The sequence below is a fragment of the Bombyx mori genome, chromosome 11 (assembly GCF_030269925.1).
Source record: "Bombyx mori chromosome 11, ASM3026992v2".
Classification (NCBI taxonomy): Eukaryota; Metazoa; Arthropoda; class Insecta; order Lepidoptera; family Bombycidae; genus Bombyx; species Bombyx mori.
The window spans coordinates 6,031,962-6,045,425 of record NC_085117.1 but is presented as its reverse complement, the minus strand read 5'-3'; the positions used below and the strand labels follow the sequence as shown (position 1 = coordinate 6,045,425).

Genomic DNA, 13,464 nt, shown 5'->3' with positions numbered 1-13,464 from the left:
AAAAGTTGTAAATATAAAATATAGATACCCGGTTTTATTATTTGTTTTTCGCTACTTTTACGAGGGTTTCATTGGCTTTGGAGTTTTAAAGCTCACGAAGAAATAAGTAATAACTACTTTTATTGTTGTTAGTAGTTGAGTATTGTGTTTGACTTTGACTTAGAAGGTTCTATTTGTTTAACCGTTTTAAAATACGTAGATACCTTCAAAAATAACTTATTTTTTTGCGACAGTGGTCTAACTATCTATAATATGCACTTACGAAGTATCTACATAACATTTTTAAATACGATTAATTAACTACATTTTCTTTTCTTCTTCTTCTTCTCTGTCGTTTCCTCATTGCTGAGGGTCGTGACCACCTTGGTCCTTGGACCAAGGTGGTCACGACATTTTCTTTTAGGATTAAGAAAAAATAAAATATCTATTATTTAGTGAATTAAAAACGAATTACATGAGCACTTTGCCCCGTCGACATCCCGTTCACACCATTCATTATAAAACAATAAAAGTGTTTCGTTGTATGTACGTTGCATTAAAGAAAGGCCAGTACGTACTGACATGTCCATTGTTGGTTCTAAATTCTAAACTCTATAGATAATAGAAAATCATTTGTCATTCTACAGACATGTATCGACAGTCCGCATGTCTCCGGGTCATTTGCACAGTTATTTAACCTACGTCTGACTTAAAACGCGTAGGAGAAATCTTTTTATAATAATATTTTCGTGAAAATATTTTCATACTTTTCCTAATAAGTATGTAATCGATTTGTTTGACTGAACGAATGCTTGCGCTCGTTGAAATCTTTTTAAAAGCGTACATTTGTACTGGTGGTAGGACCACTTGTGAGTCCGCGCGGGTAGGTACCACCGCCCTGCCTATTTCTGCCGTGAAGCATTAATGCGTTTCGGTTTGAAGGGTGGGGCAGCCGTTGTAACTATACTGAGACTTTAGAACTTGTATCTCAAGGTGGGTGGCGCGTCTACGTTGTAGACGTCTATGGGCTCCAGTAACCACTTAACACCAGGTGGTATGTGAGCTCGCCCACCCATCTAAGCAATAATAATAAAAAAAACTGTACTGTATTCAATGTATATTAATATATGCTTACATAAAATACGTGGGTATGTGATAAAAACTCGTACACATTACATTCTACAGAAAGAATACATGTAACATAATATGATGGATAAACACAATATTTACATAGGTATGTGTGAAATGTTAATTAGTACATATTGTTTATAATTGTTTACACAATTAAAAAATCAAAATTAAATTAATTATAACATATAATAAAATATGCTCAATGTAGTCTTAGTTTCGATTTTTGATGATTATTTAAGTTCAAAGTCGTCAATTGCTGAATTTAGTTCCTCCCCCGTAACTATTGATGAGATTGAGATTCAAAGATTGATTGAGATATGATGTTGGCTGGATGGGAGCCGCCATTGGTATATTTTACTGAAAGCTTATAAAAGCGTATTTGTATAAGGTAAAGCTTATTGATGTTGTACTCGAGTTCACGGCGCGCTGTGTCAATAAATCTACATGATATTTCCCGTTATCGAATTCTTGAAAACTTATGTTCAATCACTGACGGTTAAAAGTTAAAGTTTCAAAATTCAATTCCTATTATTATTTTGGGCATTCGACAAAGGAGAATTCTTCCATCGAAAGGGTGGAGAAACTGGGTAGACCAACGGACCAAATGTTATTAATCGGAACATGTATAATATGCAAACTTATCCTGAAAACATCGTTAGCGATTTCAGGCATTTCTCAAGTAGCTTCTGTGTGCTTAGTGCGAGCTTTTTAACGTTCTCGATGGCGTAAAAGTTAACTCAAATTTGTATGGAGTTGGAACGTTTGCTTTGCATACGTTTGCTGCTAGGAGCGCTGAGATCGAGGAGTCCTTTCCACGTTCACATGAAGGAGGACTTTCACGGTAAAGTCGTAGATTGTGAGTTCCTCCAGAGAACGCTGTTGAAGGTCCCGATGGTGGTCCACATACCTTATATACGGTTATACTTCCGTAGACGCGCTCAGTGCTTCATAGACTCTCTCTGCTTGGTGCATTCCCCCTGTCGTGTGTCGTAAATCTAGATAGGCACAAGGACTTACGAACGGGTAGGTGATCTGGATATAGTAGTAGTTGTTAATAGTAAGTACATTTAGCATTAAATGTTCCAACAGTCAATACAAGATGAAAACGACACTGGCCACCGGAAGTTGTGTCGTCTCGACGTGTTTGACCGTTCAATAAGTTGCTTCCGTTTTGGTCTTTTGCAACTTTGCTATAAGAAAGTGAACATTAAACCAACGGTATAAGAATAAAAATAGCTCAGAGCTCTTTTTCGAAATTCACTCTACTGAAATTTGAAACGTATTTTTGCGATAAGCAATCGTAACGTTTTAGAAATAAGGTGCTATTTTCATTGTGTGTGTGAGTGACCGCAATGTTTCCTTTCTGGGTTAGTTGACTGTATATGGTTGTAATTGATTTTATGGTTGAACTGTTCAGTTGGTGATCGATTTTATTCGTAATTAATTTGTTGTGAACTAAGTGCCTACAGTATTTTGTTATCCGGGCACAAACGAAGCCATAAGTAGGTTTCTTACTGACTTCGATGGACAAACAGGCTTTTCTGTCATCTACCAATTCCCATAGAATTACAATATGAAGTTACCGCCTACGTTGAGTCATGTTCCTTTGAGACAGAAACAACCAATGTGCTTAGTGCGAGTTTTTTAACGTTCTCGATAGCGTAAAAGTTAACTCAAATTTGTATAGAGTTTGAACGTTTGCCTACGTTTGCCGCTAGGGGCGCTATTCCAACAGTGTATGATCCACATACAAATTTCAGTTAAAAGTTAACTAAAATTTGTATGCAGTGTACACTATCGAGAACATTAAAAAACTCGTACTACTCACACAGAACAACAGCGGTACCGATTCGCTGGGCTCATAATGTACTTTACCATCAGGTGAAATGGGGAATATTGCTTTAAATTTGAGTAGTAAAATTTCTATAGTCAAAATACTATTTGACAGATTAGGTGATATTCACGCGTCACAACACTACGCGTGTCGTGCCATCTTAATTTTTTATTTATTTTTTCTTTCATTTTCTCATTTCTTATTTACTTGCAGCATCATCATTTTTGAGGTAAATTCTCATTATTGAACGGAACCTTAACTGCTTCGAAGTTAGATTGAATCGACAAGTACTTAACCTGTTCTCAAAATAATTAACATAGATGTTAATACGCGTGAATTTTAATGAAAGGGTTGTAAGTTCAAAACAACAAATTCTACGGATGACAGTTTAACGCGGAAAGTAAGTTGTTCGTCTGGGGAAGGGGATTCGTGAGTACTCTTGTACTAAGACAGGTCGTATTGTGAGCTCTCTGGGATTGCTACCACCGTCCTGCTTATCCTTGCCGCAAAGCAATCGCGCGTTGTTTTAAAGGACAGGGTGTAATTGAAAACTGACTGATCGATTGATTGAGGCTAGTAACGTGTAAGGAAATTCAAATATCTGCTGTCGGTATTTTGTCACTGAATGGTTCTTACGCTACCGGAATATATTTTGGTTTCCTCAGTAATATCTAGATTAGTTCCTTTCCAACTGTCAGATCACTCAGGGCGCTCGTCAGGACTGGACATCGAGTTAACTGTCCACGTTTTGGGTAGCGTCTCTTTAAAATTTTTTATGCTTAGACGAGTGAACGATTTCAAGGTCTACCTGGTGTGAAGTGGATATCGAGGCCCAAAAAAAGATAAAAACTCGAATGTCTCCGTCCAACTTGAGACTTGAGATCTATGTCCCAACTGTATAGTAACCACGAAAACTAAAATTCAACCCCTTGACTCCCCCCGTGAGACATGAAGTCGAAAATCCGACATTATTATTTAGCTGCAATTTCTTACAATGGGATACTATGACTGCTTCGCGACAGAAAAAGGCAGTATGGTGGTTCCTATCCACCCCCACTTACAATATACACCTTTCTACCAGTAATGACCCGAATTTAAGTACGTTGAGATTTTGGTTTTTATTACATTCAGTTATTAAATTGTGTCAAGTGTGCCAACTTTTTCAGTAAGCAGAGTTACAAACTTTCGCATTGCACATAATGTACATCTTACAAACTTTATATGATAAAAGCTCGAAGTAAATAAAAATCACAACATTGAAATACCTTTAATATAAATCTAATTAATTCGGTGCCAAAAAGAAAAACAAAAAAATATATAGCCTGACAGCCCTGTTTATATCGAAGTTACTGGTAATACAAGTTCAAGGCGACAAGTTGCGACTCGCGAAACGGGTTTAACGACCCTCTTTATCACTCTTTAAGAGTGGGAGGAAGATAGATACACAGTTAGATTCTATAAAGTGACAGGCTGTTTAAAACGATGACTATTCGATTCAAAATGGCGACGTCGCTTTGTATCGTCACATGTAACGTGAAGCGCGTTCACGAGTGCTCACGGTTGGCTGCTTGTCTACAATGTTAATGGCAGTTAGAGTCTTTGCTGGAGCAAGCTGGTGATTAGATTTAGTTTAAGTAGGCGCCCGAGAAATTTTTGCTACTATAGTTTCCTTAGTTATAGTAATGTTGTAGGGATGTATCTTTTTCAGGGTTCATGCGGGTTATATTTGTTATTCCACTATTACTTTCAAAAGCCTGACCAGATTTCAATGTATGGAGTATCGTTGGAATTCTAACATCTTCTCGAGTGACAGTGACTATAATTACTTTTATTTTTATAGAGCAGTCGTGTTTTTCTTACAATATTTAAATTATAATATTTTTACCACATCTCGTTTCGTGGTACACATCGATAATTATTTTAAGAATCTCTGATTTTGTCCACATTAGTAAATGGAACTGTTACTGAAAAAATATGTCTTTCTTTGAAATTAGCTGTTTGAGCTACTGCAGCTTCAAATATCACAATGTACACGCCTCCTTGCGATGTATGATTGAAGTTTCAATCACATTGGAATGACGCTCATTGCTGAGACCGGAACGCATTGTCGCGGACACGGGCGGAATGGAACCAACCACCTTTTTTATATATATATTGGACGATTACTTCATCAAATTCTTAGAGGAGGTTCGTAACTGCACAAATTGTATCGTTGGAGGCGTACGCTAAGGCATAACCCACATACAATTGATAACAAAACACAAGTAAAAAAAGCTCTTAAAACGCCGCCATGTAACGCTATTATAGTTACTATGGAGCGGTGGCAGTTACAAAAATAGGAAAAACCGGAAACGGCAAATGTAATCAAATAAAAAACAATCCGTCTGTACAGTGGACGGTGAAAGTCTCGATCCCACCATTATGAATGCTTATCGTTTCGAGCTGCGCAATTTTCATAAAAAACACTAAAACTCGAGTAAAACTTTCACCTACTTTGTTTTTATCGACATCAAAAAGACTCGATTGAATTTCTTTGTGGATATTTCTCCGTATGTCCGTTACGTGAACTTATTTTCTATCTATTCTTTGAAGTTATCTATCGACCAGCTATTCGGAACAGAACCATCTATTGTTCTATCTTCTTTTTCGTCTTGTCTTTGTACCACATTGTGTGTGGTCGGCTTAGCAAGTCCTCTTACCATGCTGCAGAGGGATTTGTCATGAGTTTTCCGACTGGCCGCCTGCCTGACGTCAACCCTCCTTGGGTTATATCTCCAGTAATCAATCGATCCACGTGCCATAAGGAAGAAGGAACTTTTCTATTTCTTCTTTTGGTGTTTCTTTTACTTTATTCATTGGTTATTCTATAATTTACATTTTATTTATAATATAAACATGTTCATTAAAATTTAGATTTTCCAATACCAATACTAAATATGACGTTTTATTCGTTTTTCTGTATTTTCATAATATCTTCTATTCTATCTTTGGGATTTACTCTGGTATTACGGCCGGACGATTCACTTGCTGTTCAATCACTTATCGCGGAGTAATTGAGATTTTGTTATTGTATTCAATGTGAATGTTCAATGAATCCATCGATGTTGAATTTGTATGTGAACTAAGCTTTGACACGCATGCACCAAAGATTAGGTTAGGTCCCGCCATGGGTTTCGGGCGGAGATCGGACGTCGGGTGAGAAAGTGCAAGAATCTTTTGGTACGGAGGGGCCTAAAAATATTCTTGGGCCCGCGGTTTGCTCAAAACGTCTGCAGACCGTTAAGTCCCACATACTCCGCGGACCCGCTAGGAGTGGATACCGCGTAAAAGGTTCGGTCCCTGCCCGAAAATAAGGTCCCGCCATCGGTAAGTTCCTGTTCCATTGTTTTCAGTTTTTATGAAATATGAATGTACGTACTGGTATGTTCAGACGTGGTCGATTTATTTGAAAACTGCCAGAGTACTTGGTATTTAACGCTCATGATTAGGCATTGCGAAGTTTAAGACTGATCACTCACACCCATTGATGGCGACAATAGCTCAGTAGCGCCACAGCTGGCGGAAAGCACTACAAAAAATTTTTGTGTGTGTCCGCTCCGACGCACGACTGGAGTTTACTGGATATAAAAAATTAAACGAAACAATACGAGAAATAGTTCTATATTACGACAACACGATACACTACAGATTATTAACAAATTAACGAGACACAAAACAAACGACTAACAAATATATGAAAATACAATAATGAGAGAAACGCGCGATCAGTACGAGGCTTTGTGGCGGACTGCCGGCGCAGCAGCCCGGCGTCACCTGCAATAACGCGGCCGCGCGTTGGCTCCTGATTGGCGCGCGCACGCATCACGCAATCAGGAGCCAATCAGGCGCATAACGCATTTCGTGTGACATGCTAGTACGATTTTGATTGGCGCGCGCACGCATCACGCAATCAGGAGCCAATCAGGCGCATAACGCATTTCGTGTGACATGCTAGTACGATTTTGGTCCCCATAATTTTCATACCCCGGGCCTATATATGTAAATCGATTCTAAAGGAGTAAACTCCAAAAAAAAGTGTGTGTGTCCGCTCCGACGCACGACTGGAGTTTACTGGATATAAAAAATTAAACGAAACAATACGAGAAATAGTTCTATATTACGACAACACGATACACTACAGATTATTAACAAATTAACGAGACACAAAACAAACGACTAACAAATATATGAAAATACAATAATGAGAGAAACGCGCGATCAGTACGAGGCTTTGTGGCGGACTGCCGGCGCAGCAGCCCGGCGTCACCTGCGATAACGCATTTCGTGTGACATGCGCAATCAGGCGCATAACGCATTTCGTGTGACATGCTAGTACGATTTTGGTCCCCATAATTTTCATACCCCGGGCCTATATATGTAAATCGATTCTAAAGGAGTAAACTCCAAAAAAGGGGGCGCGTACTTATGTACACGCGTAAGAAGTTATACTTTATTTCTATTAAATTTATTTCTTTTTTTTTAATATTAAATAATTAATAATAAACATTTAACGTTAATAACTTAATAATATTTAGTATGAATTATATTAAGTAATAATTTTGTCATTTATATTACTAAAAAATTAATGTTAATAACACTTTTTTTTACGAGTGTACTTGCGCGAAAGTTCACCTGCGGCTATATTCAGACAAGCCAAGTTACGTCGGTCGTATTGTAATGAGCGATTTAGTGGGCAATTTCATTCTGTTAATTTTGTGTCACGGTGCGCGCGCATCGTAAAATTTCACTCTCATAAATTTTTCGTAACGCGCCTAAAGAAGTATAACTTCAAGAATTTTAGGAAACAGCACGGAATCAATTTAGTATCATTTTAATTTGTTATTCTTACGTGAATTTACATAACGCCGGAAGTTTGATATAGGTTGCTAAACGAAAAAGTGCAATCGTCTGAATCGCGCACGGATCGCGTGCTCAGTTCGATTCCTAATCTCGATGTAACGTTTTTGGTTGTCGCTTCCGGATGTATCGAAGTGAAAACTTTTTCAATCAGATAATTGTTACCCCGCTTTCTTAAGAGATAATTGACGGTGCCTCATCAATAATAGTTCTGCCTTAATTACTTACACAAATAAGTTTCATGACACGACGAAGGTCCTTCATGGCGGAAGTCGTTTGTGTTCACATGTTAAGTAGATTGGTATCGATGGCCACGGCCGCTTCACGCTGTGGAAAACCGGTTATTCTTCTATAAAATTCCAGATAAGTCTATTAAATACAATTACAAAATTTTTCTAATGGTAAATACTTATAATTTTCCGAATATGTTTGCCACGGGCCACTGATTGTTGAGTGCTGATGTTGTCTTTTTTTATTGCTTAGATAGATGACGAGCTCACAGTCCACCTGGTGTTAGGTGGTTACCGGAGCCCAGAGACATCTACAACGTAAATGCCACCACCCACTTTGAGATATGAGTTCTAAGGTCTTAAGTATAGTTACAACGGCTGCCCCACCCTTCAAACCGAAACGCATTACTGCTTCACCTCTGAAATATGCAGAGTGGTGGTACCTACCCACACCGTGCGGACTTCCAAGAGATCCTACCACCAGTATAAGCAGTCAGTCAGTCTCGAGTCTCTCAAAAATAAATCCAGTAATTGATCGGACCCCTCGCGAGTCAGTCGGAAAGTAGTCAAAGAAATGTTGTTACATTTAAAACGAAAGTGTTGCCAATCTGCGAGAGGTCAACGACTCCATAATATCGTGGCTGTGCGAGACCGTAGCCATGGAAACGGGACCTACATAACGCGTACATGTTGGTCACCGATTCAGATAAGAAAGGAAATGGATTTTATTAAGAACACATTAAATCGATCGCAAAGATTTACTTTGAGAATAAGCAGTTTCACTAGAGATTTCTTTGCCTTTCTCTAATAAATTAAATTTGTTGTTTATTTGTATGACGTGAATTTAAAGAAACTAGTGATCGAAAGTGTGGCCGCAGTAGTCGACATTTGGCTATAATTAATCTTATACCTTTAAACGAGCAATTCTTGTATATATATAATCGGAATCTCGCAAAGAGCTCCAACGATTTTTATAAAATTTAGTATACAGGGGATTTCGGGGACGATAAATCGATCTAGCTACGATTTATTTTCAGAAAATGTTGTTTTATTTGTGTTTTCAATAATCCACTTTATTGATAATCATCTTTATGACCCTTCCCGACATCTATTGGCGAATAATACTATTTTTCATAATTTCAACTAACTGCTTTAAAGACATAATAACACTAAAGTTATTTCAGCAGATGATGTTGTTAAGCCACTTGTCAAAAAAAACGAACAAAGCTCGGTCATCGTCTAGTATTTTTTTTTATTTATAAGCATTATTATGGTTCTATTGTCAAACACTATTACTTGTAGACTTCTTTAATATAATCACAGATTTCGCCAAAACCACACTATAGATAAATAATATTTAAGACAAACAATATTCATTTATTCTCAATTTGACCAGAGACTTTAAACAATAACAAAAGTTCGACAATAAACAGAGAGTATATGTGTGTGTATGTGTGTTGTGCTAATACACGGTGATACGTGTAATGTTTCCTTTATCGATTTAATGTATCTTTTATGCAATATTTAAAAAAATATTAGCATTGTGCCCTTCTTCTCTATATTCTTTATAAGTGTGGAAATTTTCATACTCCTCCGTCCGCGCAATTTTCGTAAAAAGGTGTACAAAGTTTTTGCTTCACGTATTAACATATAGATACTTAGTTAAAGAAATATCCACATTCTGTTTCTGTTAGCGTCCGATTTTTTACTGGGACTACTTGACTTTAATTTTGATGGCTAACTCGATCAGCTAGGGATATTGCGCTATTGTCTCAATGGTGATGTGCTACTTCCAAACTCACGTCTAGTTCGCTGCCCATGGCTACTCTTGCTTGAATATCATTGACCTTTGGATCTTTCACCTTTCATCAGAGACATTTTTGGAACCGTAGGCTTATGCAGGGACACCCACAGAGAACAGCTAGCGTAATGGGTACTTTCGGGCCGGGTGCGATCCAGAGTGGCTTGTTTGACTAGCCGATGCCTACGCGCGCATTGCTGTTAGCGTGGACCTATATTACTTATGACAACGCTTGTAGCTGAAGGTAAGTATTGTACTTTTTGACGAAGCATGTAGCTGAAAACTCCATTTCTGTAATCTGACGAAGCATGTTGCGGATAATAACATGTACTTTTAGGTTAGGTTATTATGTTCTTTTTTTTTATAATAGAGAACATTGTACTTAAGTTTTACAATGTCAATAACATGACACCGTCCGAGCCCTTCTCGATCGAAGTGGGTCGCGGCGACTTGCGACTTTCTCCAAGCAGCCGGCCGCAACTACTAATTCAATTACGAACGGTCATTTAAAAAAAGAAAAAAAAGAAATTCGAATGAAAGTTGTAAATAATAAGAGACAGATATGTCTGTACCGGGCTGGTTGCGGCGGCGCGTCTCTTACGTTAAGTAGGTAATTAGTAATTCTGGATACAGTTCAAAAGGTTTTAGTTATTAAGTATGTAACACAAATGTATTTGTATACATACGTTTGATATTTTCCATTAGTTACCTTTTTTTAATTTCTTGATTAGATGGGTGGCAGAGCCCACAGCCAACCTGGTCTTAAATGGTAACTGGAGACCATAAACATCTACAATGTAAATACCGCCACTCACCTTGAGATATGAGTTCTAAGATCTCAGTATAGTTACAAGGGCTGCCCCATCTTTCAAACCGAAACGCATTACTGCTTCACGGCAGAAAGAGGCAGGGCGGTGGTACTTACCCGCGCGGACTCAAGAGGTCCTACCACCAGTAAAAATTAGTACCTGGCAACACTGATGAGTGTAACAGACAGTCAAGCTCACGGGTCACTTGGGATTAAGCAGTTGCTGAAGCTCACGTCTCATAATGTGAAAGTCTTGAACGATTTATGATTGCAATTATCGTGCTCTTCAAAACACATATATAATTAATTGGCTCATACAAAAACACTCTAGTAATTACGCATTTTGCTTGTTTCATTTTCTTTACGAAATAATTTTACTTCTCTTAGCGTGAAAATAGTTCGTGAACACGCTTAGATAGGACAAAATAAAAACAGTTAAAACTTTTATCGATGTAGGGAGCGAGTTAATTAAACTTTTCCCGCCTCGACTGACATGTGGCGGTGTTGCCCCATCACTCAATGTCTTATCCTCTCTACGTTATTGAGGAAAATTTGTTTTATGGTAGTTTTCTCTGGGAAATTCGGAGGCTATGAAATAAGTGGTAACATGTGTTTTATCAAATTTAATCGAAATCAAAAGTAAAATGACTCCCATCCCGTAAGTTGCGAGGTAGTCATTTTGTTATATTTCACTTGATTTGCATTGTGTCGTTCAGAGAAATGTTCATTAAGGAGAGCGCAATGGAATCTTTGGACGTCATTTCCACAAACATAACACGTTCGACTAATTCGAGCATTTCACTGCACGTGCATCAAGAATATGGTATGGCATGATGGCAATACGATAATTTTCCGAGAAGGCTATCGGCATACTTTACCTCTAGGAATTATAATAGACATATAGAAGAAAGATAAAGTAGTAACATAATGTGAGAGAGACCGATCACTTAAAGACCTTCTTCTATTTAAATAAAATCTCACTTGACCTTTCTCGTCATAAGAAACTCAAATAAGTACAGCAAAAAACGTTTTATCCTCACGATTTCGATAAAACAAGAAACTTTCCAATTGTTTCCTATTCTTATTGCGGTCGGTCATTTATCCAAAACTATCATTATTCTAACTGCCCATTGAATCGTAATGCGGTTGTTCTGAACACACGAAATGGCGGGTTCCGCACGCGACTCCTCTTTTACTGGTGGTATAGGACCTCGCGTGAGTCCGCACGGGTAGGTACCACCGCCCCGCCTATTTCTGCCGTGAAGCAGTAATGGGTTTCGGTTTTAAGGGTGGGGCAGCCGTTGTAACTATACTGAGACCTTAGAACTCATGTGTCAAGGTGGATAGCGGCATTTACGTTGTAGATGTCTATGGGCTCCAGTAACCACTAAACACCAGGTGGCTGTGAGCTCGTCAAGCCATCTAAGTAATAAAAAAAATGAAAAAAAAAAACCCTTGTAGCCCTTTAAATTAAATTAACGATAGAAACTTTTGTCTTAGTAAATTTGTACACGTTACATATTTTTTCTGGGGAAGACATCCAGCTTATATTCTGGTTAACGGCTTGTACTCAAGAGTACAAGACTTGACCAGCCGTGGAACTACAAAGAACCGAAAATGAAATATTAGAGAATGACTAAATTACAAAAGGAATAGATTTTTTTTTTATTTAATTTTGAACTACGAATGAACACCTTAACGCTAAAAACATATTGTCTATGTATCTGTAAATGCTAAAGTTACCGTTAAAGCGACATACACTAACAGCTCGTGTGACTACGTAGTTCGTGCATTAGGTCATTTCGCATCGAGACTTGAATAACGATTGGAACAAAACGTGCCGTTAATCAGACGCGAACTATTTTATTGTCTTTTGTGTCTCAATCTTTCTTTCTTTTGGTTTATTCCACTTTGTAGTCAGACGAATATATGGCTCACCTGACGGTGAGTGGTTACCGTCACTCATGGACACCAACAATGCCAGGGGTAGAGCCAAGTCGGTGCCTAATGTTAAGTATTTCCCGCAAGCCTCATTTGAAGAAGGACATATCATAGTGGAAACTATGATATGTCCTTCTGGAAACACCGTAGAGGAGAGCTCATTCCAAAGCCGGGTGGTACGTGGCAAAAAAGATCTCTGGAAACGCACTGTGGATGACCGGAGTGGCTCTAGGTACTATGGATGAACTTTACTCCAGTGGCGGGCTTTGCGATGGTAAAAACAAGATAATGGAATCCTCTCAAACAATTCTATCAAGCTTTGCCAATTGGACAATACCGTCGAGAAGTTGTCCAAAGTTTGTAAAAAGTAGAAGTTTGTCGGTGCAAGCTTTGGTGAGTATGGTGAATGACGCAATACTTTCAACCTAGCCATTGGAGCTTAGAAACCTTGCGTTGTGCCGTGTGAGGTCCAGCGTTATCATGTAGGACCAGTTAGGACGAGCTATTAACCATGGCTGGCTGGAGCTTCACCATTTCCTCCATTGTTAAAGATCTACATATGTACATAGCGTGAAACGAAACGCAAAATGGCGTGTAACGTTTGACCTTTATGAACAATTTCACAATATCGGTCCATTCCATCACTCACCAAATACTTTAGCGCCTTTTATAACTTTCTATAATTTCGAAAAAAATATTATTTGTCGGACTAAAAATAAAATCAAACATTAATTCCACAAACCGACTTATTATTATTATTATTTTTTTTTTTATTGCTTAGGTGGGTGGACGAGCTCACAGCCCACCTGGTGTTAAGTGGTTACTGGAGCCCATAGACATCCAC

The 13,464-nt window shown here is 38.2% G+C and overlaps 1 protein-coding gene across 2 annotated transcripts in view; it reads left to right on the top strand.

Annotated features, from left to right (window-relative positions):
• LOC101739353 (low-density lipoprotein receptor-related protein 2) overlaps positions 1 to 13,464 on the top strand; it is a 215,512-nt gene that overhangs the window by 504 nt on the left and 201,544 nt on the right. The window lies entirely within an intron of this gene.